Genomic DNA, 11,023 nt, shown 5'->3' with positions numbered 1-11,023 from the left:
TAAAAATAAAAAAGTAGCAAAATAAAATACTCTAGTTTTGTTGTGAACCAGGTTCGACACAGCAACACAAACATGTACACGTTTAACTTAACTAATTATTATTTTATTTTAGGTTTAAATTCTCGAACCATCCTCGTATTTTGTAAGAGAATATTAAGTGGATTTTTTTTTGAAAACGATCTAATCTTAAATTTTGAAAAACTGAGCTAATTAAACTTTTTTCGTTAAGGGTTGACAAACAACGTTAAAATTTGTTGACATGATTTACACTTAATCACTAATATAAAATTGTTAATTTACATGGAATTTTTATTTAAATTAATAGTTTTTGACTTGAGACAAAATTGAATTAATAATATTAAGAATTTCTTAGGATTGTTAAATAGGGTTAGAGAAATGGAATTAGGGATTTTATCAGTGAATATAGGAGACGAACACACGAGAGAAGATGAACACCTCGATTCAGATTTTCCATCCCACCACTCCTTACATAATATCAAATTGAAAAATAATCCTTTTCTGATGTTAAAATTTAGGGATTTTGTTTTCTTCAAAGGCTTTGAGTGAGGAGAGTGGTGTCGGGGAGTGACGAACAAGCAGGGATATGATGGCGCGGAAGAGGGAAAAGTTCCGCTGGGAAAGTGGTTTTACAGAGTAAAGTGGTTACTCTGTTTTGACTTCCCATGGCCAGCCTTCCATGAAGCTCTTCATTTTATCTTTCGAAAGCACCTGGTTTTCAGGTTATCCCTTCCTCAACATCAAAGCTTTGATATTTTTACAACCTGCACTCAGAAAACTCATGCCCAGAAAAAAAAACATTACAAATTGAGAGAACTAACCAATGAATATGATATTCATTCCATGAAATTAGATTTAATTCTGGACATGCTCATTTTCATTCTCAATCCAATCACAAGAATTACAAGGCATAACCCTTTCCTATTATCTATCAAAACCTTCAAATCCATTAGATTCAACCTCTAAATTCATCCTCCCAATTCCTCAATTTCCTTTTGGTCATGCAAGCCCTAACCCAGCCATCATAACCTTGGTAATCACCGCGTACCACCTCCACTGAAACCTGTAAAACAGAAAAATCAAACCAACCCCAATCATTGCAACCATGGCATAACACAAAAAAAATATTAAATGATTCTTCTAATAACTATAAAATATTATATATTTACTTTTTAGATATTTCTATTTCTTAAAACATCTATTACAAATAACCAAAATCACTTCTATAATAAAATTTATATCTTTTTTAATAAATCTATTTAAGGAATATCCATAGCTTATATTATAATAATTATTTTATATATCTTCCATGAAATCTATATAATAACTTTTTAATAATTATTAATCAAATATTTTATTTTCTAAAAAAGCTTTCAAATAAAAAAAATATTTTAAAATAAATAATTAATAAATCATTATTTTTCTTATCATAATCTTTAAAATAAAATAAATAATTATAAACAATTATATCTCTTATAATAAATATTTACATAAAATTATTTAAAATGATTAATCATCACTTATTAATATTTCATAATATCTAACAATATAATATTTTTTAACTAAATAATTATTACTCTTTTATCTTTTACTTAAAATATCTATTTAATCTTGTTTATTTATTTTCTTAATTATTATAAATTTTTAGTTCTTAAATTTAAGAATATACTTTACTTTCTATACTTTTTTGAAATTAGAAATTTTTTTAATTTAAAAAATTATGCACATTTTATTTTATTTTTATTGACTTAAATAGTCAAGGAAAAATGTATTATACTTTAGATTATGATTTTTTTTCAATTGAATTTTTGTGCTTTAACTATATTTTTAATTTTACAAACTTTATTATTAAACTTTTACTTTTTCAAATTTACACTTAGACGCTCAAATTTACAAAATTTACTATTTAAATTTTAAAAGAATGCACTATTTAATTATTTGTCAATTTAGTAGTAAATATTATGTAATCAATAAATAAGGCGAAAAAGTTACATTGTCCTGAAAAAAATAAAATAGAAATATTTTCTTATATTATTATACAAAGAGATTATCTAGATTTTATTTTCTATTTTATCATTTAAGCAATTTTTTAAATCAATTTTACTCTTTAAGTAATGTTTTTTATAAATTTAACTGTTTTCTTTTACTTTAACCATATTTTAAAATTAAAATAACTATCTATAATAAAAAAAATAATCCCCAAAATTAAAAATAAATACCCATAATAAAATTATAAAATTTAATTATATTTATTATAATAAAATAACACACGCACGCATATTTTCACTAATATTATATAAGAAAAAATAATGATGTATTTTCTCTACTCTTAGTTTAAACTATCTACTTACTTTAACTATATTTTATTCTAGTAATACTTTAACTATATTTTATTCTAGTAATCCATTTAGAATGTTAAAACCTCCTTTGTTAGAAAATTTTAAGCTTGTAATATATGAAATATACCGATTGAAATTAATTGTCATTTATAGACAATTAACAGGTATTATTAGATCAGTTTACTTTATGCTTTACAAATATACGGTATTATTGGGTTTGATTGTCTAAAAATATATTGCAGTAATGGTTAATCAATGGACTTAGCTGTAACAAGTTCTATAAATATACAATTGAGGTCCAGGTACAATCACCTTGATCTATTATAATAAAATATATACCTCTTTTTAGTTGTAACAAGTTCTATAAATATACAATTGAGGTCCAGGTACAATCACCTTGATCTATTATAATAAAATATATACCTCTTTATAAAAAATATCTAAGTTAAGCGTCAGAGTGTCTTTTGCAGGTCAATCCCTGATCGGTACCAGGAAAGGAGTGACAAGTTCAAAGCGAAGAAAGGAGGAGGTGAATAGTGTTCTCGATCTACTTTACCGAGCGACATCCCTGTGAAACCACGAGGAACCAGACGTGTAGAAGTGCGTTCGGCCTCAACATTCCTACTTCGAATCAATACCAGGTTTTGCAACAAAGACTAAAAAATTTCATAATAATTTCTAAAGGCATGTCTTTTGTTTTGAGAACTTTCAACCCTACATTCAACCTTGTCAGGTTCCAATACTTTTTATTATAAGGTTCAGTCCTACGTTCAACCTTGACATGTTTCACTTTTCATTATAATTTATAAATTATAATATATTTGTTTAACTCATATTTTTGAGGGTAAAAATATCCTGCACAAAAAGGTTCATACCAAATTTTAAATATTTTATTTAACGCATATTTTTTTGAGTAAAAATATCCTGCACAGGAAGGATTAGACCAATGTTCAACCTTATCAGGTTCTAATGTCATCTCATTATTGAATATTTGCATATTTTTGTGAATAAAAATATCCTGCAGTAAGGTTCATACCAATGTTCAATCTTAATCTTATCAGGTTTTAATGCCATCTCATTATAAAAATAAAATATTGAATATTTTATTTAACTCATTTTTGTGAGTAAAAATATCCTGCACAAGAAGGATCAAACCAATGTTTAACCTTATCATGTTCTAATGTCATCTCATTAATAAATTGAATATTTGCATATTTTTGTGAGTAAAAATATCTTGCACAGGAAGGTTCATACCAACGTTCGACCTTGTCAGGTTCTAATGATTTCTCATTATAAAAATAAAATATTAAATATTTTATTTAACGCATATTTTTGTAAGTAAATATATCCTGCGCAGGAAAATGTTATAAAAAGAACTCTTATCGCTCGCCACTCGGCCTAGGAAAAAGTTATAGAAAAAGAACTCCTATCAGTCGTCGCTCGGCTCAAAGAAAAAGTTCTGGAAAAAGAACTCTTATCAACGTACGAGCTCTTAAGCTCAAAAGGGAATCCCTACCGTTCGGCGCTCAACATGGGAAAATGCTCTCGGGCTATTAAACTCAAAAGGGAGTCCCCACCAATCATTGTGATGAGACGTGCAATAATAAAGTAACATAGGGATATTTTTGAAATTCTGTCTTGCACTGATATGTTATGTATATCAATACTACAACTATTATAACTAAGATCTTAAGCCATTAATATTATAACTTGACTCAAATTATTCATTGTGTAGATATTTGATGGCACGTCTCCAATGGAGCAACATGTCATAAAGGATGTTCGAGGGTAGTGGGCTGCATTTCTTTTAATCTTTTGTAAATGATTAGATGTTTCAATGTTATATTTTGAGTTTAGGAATTATTTTATATGTAACTATGTTATGTAAATATATTTAGGAACTTAGGTAAATATTACATATTTTGACGTGTTAATAGAAAAAATATTGGTTATTTTGCTTTTTATTGATTATTTAAATTATATTATAGAATTGAATTTTATGTAGATCTAGATATGGATAGTAGCTTATACAAATCAAATATTAAAAAAATGTCATTTTTTACACATGTTGTTTATAACATGTATAAAAACTTTTATTTTTTACACCGGTTATAATAGTATCAGGTATTTACAGGCACCACCTGTATAAAAAATTTAAACTGTTTTCAAGCTTCTTTTTGTAAATGAATGTTCAATCTCATGGGTGTATAAAAAATACTATGAAAGGTTAAACATTTTGATTAATTAAAAATATCATGGTTGATTTTATTTCTTAATTCGTTTTACGGCAATATGTGATTTTCTATGAAAGGTTTTACTAAAAGATTAAAAATAACTTCTAAATATATGCCTCTTTAATTAAGAAACTTTCAGGAAAGTTCATAATGACAAAGGAAAGAACTTTTTCCTCTTTCAAGCATTTATTGAGATATTATGACAATTTTTGGTTTCAAGCGTTAACCTGCAGCATAGTTTGGTTCATAATCCAATACCATTAGAAATGCCATAATTTCTTCATGATCAACAATTCCGGCAATTAGCTGACCAACATGTCTCGGATGGTTTTGGTTATGCAAGTTCTCTTTTCTTATTTCTCAGTTAATTCTGAATATAATAATATATCATATTTTGAAGAAATAGAATTTTTGGAAAAATATGGAAATTTGTTACTTATTTCCAAGCATGTATCATCATTTTACTGACTCGCCATTTGGAAAGTCCCTCCAGTGAATTAATTGCACTGGCCAAGCATTTATGTTTTTTATAGGATCGCCGGATCCAAGAACCGTTCCTCGAGGAAGTGTAGCGTAATGAGAAAATTCACCAGGAGTGCGGCATTGTAAGCATCAACGGCGACCTCGCCATCGGCCACGTCCGCTACTCTATCGTCGGACAGTCCATACTCAAGCGCCTAACCTTTCGTCACTGATGGCAGATTCCGCTCCGTTGGGGTTGCGCATAGCGGTAACCTTGTCAAACAGTCGCATCGTTCGAACCAACCTCCGCATCATCCGCAACACTCGCGGCATTCTCCAAGCCAAAGTGAGTCAAGGTGGCGTGAAGAGCTGATCCCCTTCAGGAATGTTCAACCCTACATCCAACCTTCAGGAAGAAGGTTCAAGTCTTACGTTTAACCTTGTCAAAAACATTCAGGTCGTGACTTTGCCAGGGAGTAAACTAAAAAGCATATGAACACATGGACTTCTCTAAAAATTGATATTTACATATCATTAAATTTGGGACATGAATCTTGAATTTGTGACATAACTAACTTAAATGTTAATATTTTTTTCCACCATTTATTCTTAGTTGCAGCCGCTGAAAGAAATGGCGTATACAGTTATCTTTCATCAACTGATCCCTAACCTTCATAGCCATGTGATCGGTCCATCAAATCGAAGGAAAGCCACTGTCCCCAGGAGCTATAGCCGCAGTCCAAGTCGTCATCGTGAACGATCGTCTCTCAAGAAGAGTTTAAAGACAAAGACCGAGTGGTAAATTCCACTGGTCGAGAGTTAAATTCCTTTCGTTGAAATTAAAAACCAAGAGGTAAATCCCTCTTTGGCCGAGAGGTAAATCCCTCTCGTTAAGCTTGAAGACAAAGACCAAGCGGTAAATCCCACTCGATCGAGAGGTAAACTCCTCTCGTTAAAATTAAAGACCAAGAGGTAAATCCCTCTTGGTTGAGAGGTAAATCCTTCTTGGCCGAGAGGTAAATACCTCTCATCAAGATTCAAGACAAAGACCGAGCGATAAATCTCACTCGGCCGAGAGGTAAACTCCTCTTGTTGAAATTAAAGACCAAGAGGTAAATCCCTCTTGGTTGAAAGGTAAATCCCTCTTGTCAAGCTTGAAGACAAAGACCGAGCGGTAAATCCCACTCGGTCGAGAGGTAAACTCCTCTCGTTGCAATTAAAGACCAAGAGATAAATCCTCTTGGTTGTGAGGTAAATCCCTCTTGTCAAGATTGAAGATAAAGACGGAGCGGTAAATCTCACTCGGCCGAGAGGTAAACTCTTCTCGTTGAAATTAAAGACCAAGAGGTAAATCCCTCTTGGCCGAGAGGTAAATCCCTTTCGTCAAAGCTGAAGTCAAAGACCGAGAGGAAAATCCCTCTCAACCGAATGGTCACAAGTATTCGGCCATTCGGTCTCAAACCATAGCACATCGCCCAGTGATTCAAAACGGTAATCACTATTTCCCGCCACTTTAAATTCGTCCAACGTATTTAAACCCTTTCGCACCTACAAACAGCTGCTCGAGGCTTGGGGGGCTTAATGTACTATACCTAGCAATCGACCGACTGTTAGACAAACTAATCAGGAAAGGTAAATATAATTAATGGTCAATTAATACGTTTAATGACCATATTAAATGCGAATATACGCTATTTATGAGTGATTGACAGGTTATATTGCCCAAAAATATATTGCACTAATGGCTAATCAATGGACTTGGCTGCCACAAGTTCTATAAATATACAATTGGTATACAGGTACATATATCATTTTCTATCCTAATAAAATATAGTTTAAGTGTGATTTTAGTGTGGGAAATCAAGTTTAAGTGTGATTTTAGTGTGGGAAATCAAGTTTGGGCACCCCATGTTCGGGATAAGAAACAATTTTTTTCATTTGAACAAGTTAGTTGAAGTCTTGCAAAGTCTGGAGCAAAAAACAAAGTTGTAATCGTTTACAAGACCTTGGTAAATGATTACACGAACAAAATCCTAGATTTGTACAGAAAGTTGTACTGCAGGAGCTAGTTTTGGTAACCTGGGGGACCATAGTCTACATTTTAGTATTTTTTGCATAAATGCAATGGTTTTTGTGTGATTTTGTTGTTTAAGTGTGATTTTAGTGTGGAAAATCAAGTTTGGACATCCCATGTTCGAGATAAGAAACAATTTTTTTTCATTTAAACCTACGTTATTGAGACCAAGAACTCATAAATATACTTTTATTCAAATATAAAAATTAAACGACATGAACATAAATTGATGTTGTCTTTTGTGGTTTACACTGATATTGGGTGATTAACATTAAAATTACATCCATTAATGTGAACTTCAACTATAAGATCATTCCAATGGTGGTCAACCTCGAAGACAATAACGTCTCCTTCCTTCAAGCCATATTGGATGCAAAATTCTTTCCATCCTTTCCAAAACATGACTTCCCACAATCTACTCACACGTAAACACCAAAATCAATTGTAAACCATTGGATTCATGTCAAAAACTTATTAATATTACGCGTTACTTTGTCATCAAAATATACACAACGTAAATGAAATGAAATTGCACATTAAGTAATCATGAAAGCTATCATCTTATTGCAATAACAACTTGTACATAAATATCATTGTTTGTTACAAAGAAAAAAATCCATCTTCGTCTAAATACAAACAAAATCTCTACAAATGAAACTAATCCTGTAACAATCCATATTCCGCTGGCGCTTCCATTCTTCTAATGTTCTCGTTGTCCAGGATCCACTCCCACTAATGCTACAACCTTGGATAAAACTTCAATCCTGGGTGGTTTGCGACAAAGAGGCACAATGTAAAAATGGTGGACACGAAGGTTAGGGTTGCCCAACACGAAAACGCCAATGCTCGAGAAGATGGTTAGGGTTCGAGCAACACACGAAAACCACAAAACAACACGACACCGAGAAGGCACAATACCAATGGTGGATAGGGACGTCCAAGACGACTTCAATGCTTCACAATAAGGTGCTGGGTCGCACCACAAACAAAGAGTATAACAGAGGTGGGAGATCGACCAAGAGGAACGATGGAGATGAAGATGGGCCAAGGCTTTAGGGTTCCACAGAAAGACAAGAGAGATGAGAGAACGAGAGATGAGAGAGACAAACCACGAATGAAAGAAGAATAGGGAAAGCGTGAAAAGAAATTTCGTATTTTTCCTTTCCCATAATACCCTCCCCTGATTAATTGAATATTGAATTTTTTTTTCAAATTGAGCCAATGGACAACCGCCACGTGACGTTGTCAAAAGTGTGTCAAGAAAACGTTGTTAAAGAAGTGTTTTCCTTTTTAAAATGTGTCAAATTCTATGTCAAAACCTTTTCATTATCTTAACCATTAATAAATTTATGTATTTTTACTAACTCAAATATAGTCCCCATGTCCACTAAGTTTCTTCTAATGGAGTCAAATGCAATCCTCATTTTTCATCTACACCTCTTCTTTCAAAATATTAAAACTAAGTTTTCCAAAGTAAAGTGTTTGATGAAGGATGTAAATTAAAATATGTTCAAATGGAACAGTCAAACAATCTTACTTCAAGAAGATTTGATGTCTTAAACCACATCAAGTTTACAAAATTTGAGTTGTAATGCTGATTCTGTAGTTTAATGTGGTTTAGAGTTGTAAAATTGTGTTTAGAATTTTCTTATAAAAGGTAAATTAATTTTATTTGGTTAAATTGTGTTTAATTAGTTAAAATGTTCTTGTTCTAGATGAATTTTCTAGCTAGAACATTTTAGTCTATTAAAAGTTGGTTTCCAGCTCTTACATTCTTTTAGTATTGAAGTTGAATTTGTTTCAACTTACTAAAAGACACTTTTGATAAATTAAAATCGAGACAAATGATTTTAGTTTATAATTGAATATTAAATTACTCGTTTAAATATGAAAAAAATCTTTGAAAGTGATAAATACAAAATAATTTATGATTTAAAATAAATTAAAATTAAATATATTTTAGTTTTGGAGTGAAATTGAAATAAGTAATTTTGATACATTTTAGTTTATAAATTTTAAAATTAATAAATATAATCATTTTAATATGTGACATGTTTTTTACTTATACTAAAACCTCGAACCTATCGAACATTAAATAATTTAAATATTAACATAAATAATTATATTATATTTAAAAAAGGTTTAATCATTCAAGAGGTCTCTTTTTTTCGGTGAGAATCTCAATTTGGTCCTGTTCTTTTTCGGCGTCTCAATTGGATCCTATTTTTATAAAAATTGCAACAATTGGGTCTTTGCCGTTAAATTAAACTTAACAGCGTTAGTATGTGATTGACGTGGCATGCTGAACTGACTTTTTAATTGACGTGAATATTTGTATTTTTTTTAAAAACAAAGAAATGGATAACACATCATCCATCTCTTCTAACACACCATCACCATCAATCATGAAATCTGGAAAACCATTGCGACTCGAATCTGCTACAGTTAATGCTGCACCACCATCTTCTTTGTTTGGCACAACCAAGGGATCCTCAGAATAGTCTGTAACTTTCATCCTTTTACTGAGTTCACTTCCCAGCTCATCATCAGTTTCATCATTTTGGCATTCCTCCCAAAAATCATGAAGACTCCTTTGCCTGCTTCGCTGGGTAAGAACAATGCTTTTTCCATCAAGCAATTTAATCTCATCCTCCCAAACACGGTATCTGCAAGATCCATGACCCTATATAACAATCATCAGTTCAATGATACATTTTCAAGATAACCCAAAAGGATACTTACCATATACATCAAGCAGCTTATAGGCACCAAAAATCCAATATCATCCCTCTTCTGGTACAAAACATAAATTTTTCCCCAAAAACCCAATACACACACATACACAAAAAAGAACCATAACATCAATCAGAAAATAAAGATGAAAACTTGCAAGTGTTAGAAGCGTACACAATGCCCCTCGCCGCTGTCCACGGCCGTCCCAAATCAAGCAAGGCCTTCGCCGCCGACCTCGCCTCCTTCATCTAGAGCGGCTACAATGTCTTCCTCGCTCCCTCCCTCCGAATACATGTTCCGTTCGAGAATTCCCTCACCGTCCAATTCATCCACATCCACATCCACAACGATTTTGATAGCATGGGTAGCTCCACATCCAGCCTTGATTGGAAATTGATCAAGAAGAGCTTTAGGCTTGGAACGAGTGGTTGGGGTCAACGTCGATGAAGAGGGTGTCGTCAGAGACGGTGACGGCAGGGGAGGCGGCGTCCTCAACGGAGAGAGGGTTCGCTTCGATACCGGTGAGGTCGTCAATGTCGAGGCGCGAGGGTTCCGCGTTCATGGAGACCAGGTGGTCACGGTTTCGACTTTGCAGGGTTTCGACTTTGCGGGATTGGAGTTGGCGTTGAGGTGGCTGGTGCTCCGATGATGGATTAGGGGAAATGTTACGGTTTTTGGAGGTGGGAGATGATGATGTGTTAAGGGTAATAACGTGGTTCAGTTGAATGTTTAATAAAAAAAATAAAATTCCACATCAGCGGGCCATGTCACCATACATTAACGTCGTTGGGCTCAATTTAAGAGCAAGGACCCAATTGTTGCAATTTTCATAAAAATAGGATCCAATTGAGACGCCGAAAAAAGAACAGGATCAAATTGAGATTCTTGCCGAAAAATGGGACCTCTTGAATGATTAAATGTAAGGACCGTATATTAGAAAAGAAAATGTGGTGGAGGTGGGCCTCATGTGGGCAGCTGAGCATGTGAAGTGGTGGGGGCGTCCTTTGATGATTGGTATGGTAGGAAGGGCTTCACGGGGGAACAATGTTTGATCATTGGGATCACGCATGTACAGAAGGAAGGGGAAAATGGAAATCTGGAGAGAGAGTTTCCTAGAAGAGAAGGCAACTGGAAGCCAAACCGTGATAGTGCTTGCTCCTGCC

Source organism: Vigna angularis, chromosome 9, assembly GCF_016808095.1.
Source record: "Vigna angularis cultivar LongXiaoDou No.4 chromosome 9, ASM1680809v1, whole genome shotgun sequence".
Classification (NCBI taxonomy): domain Eukaryota; kingdom Viridiplantae; phylum Streptophyta; class Magnoliopsida; order Fabales; family Fabaceae; genus Vigna; species Vigna angularis.
Note: the sequence above shows the minus strand (reverse complement) of the source record.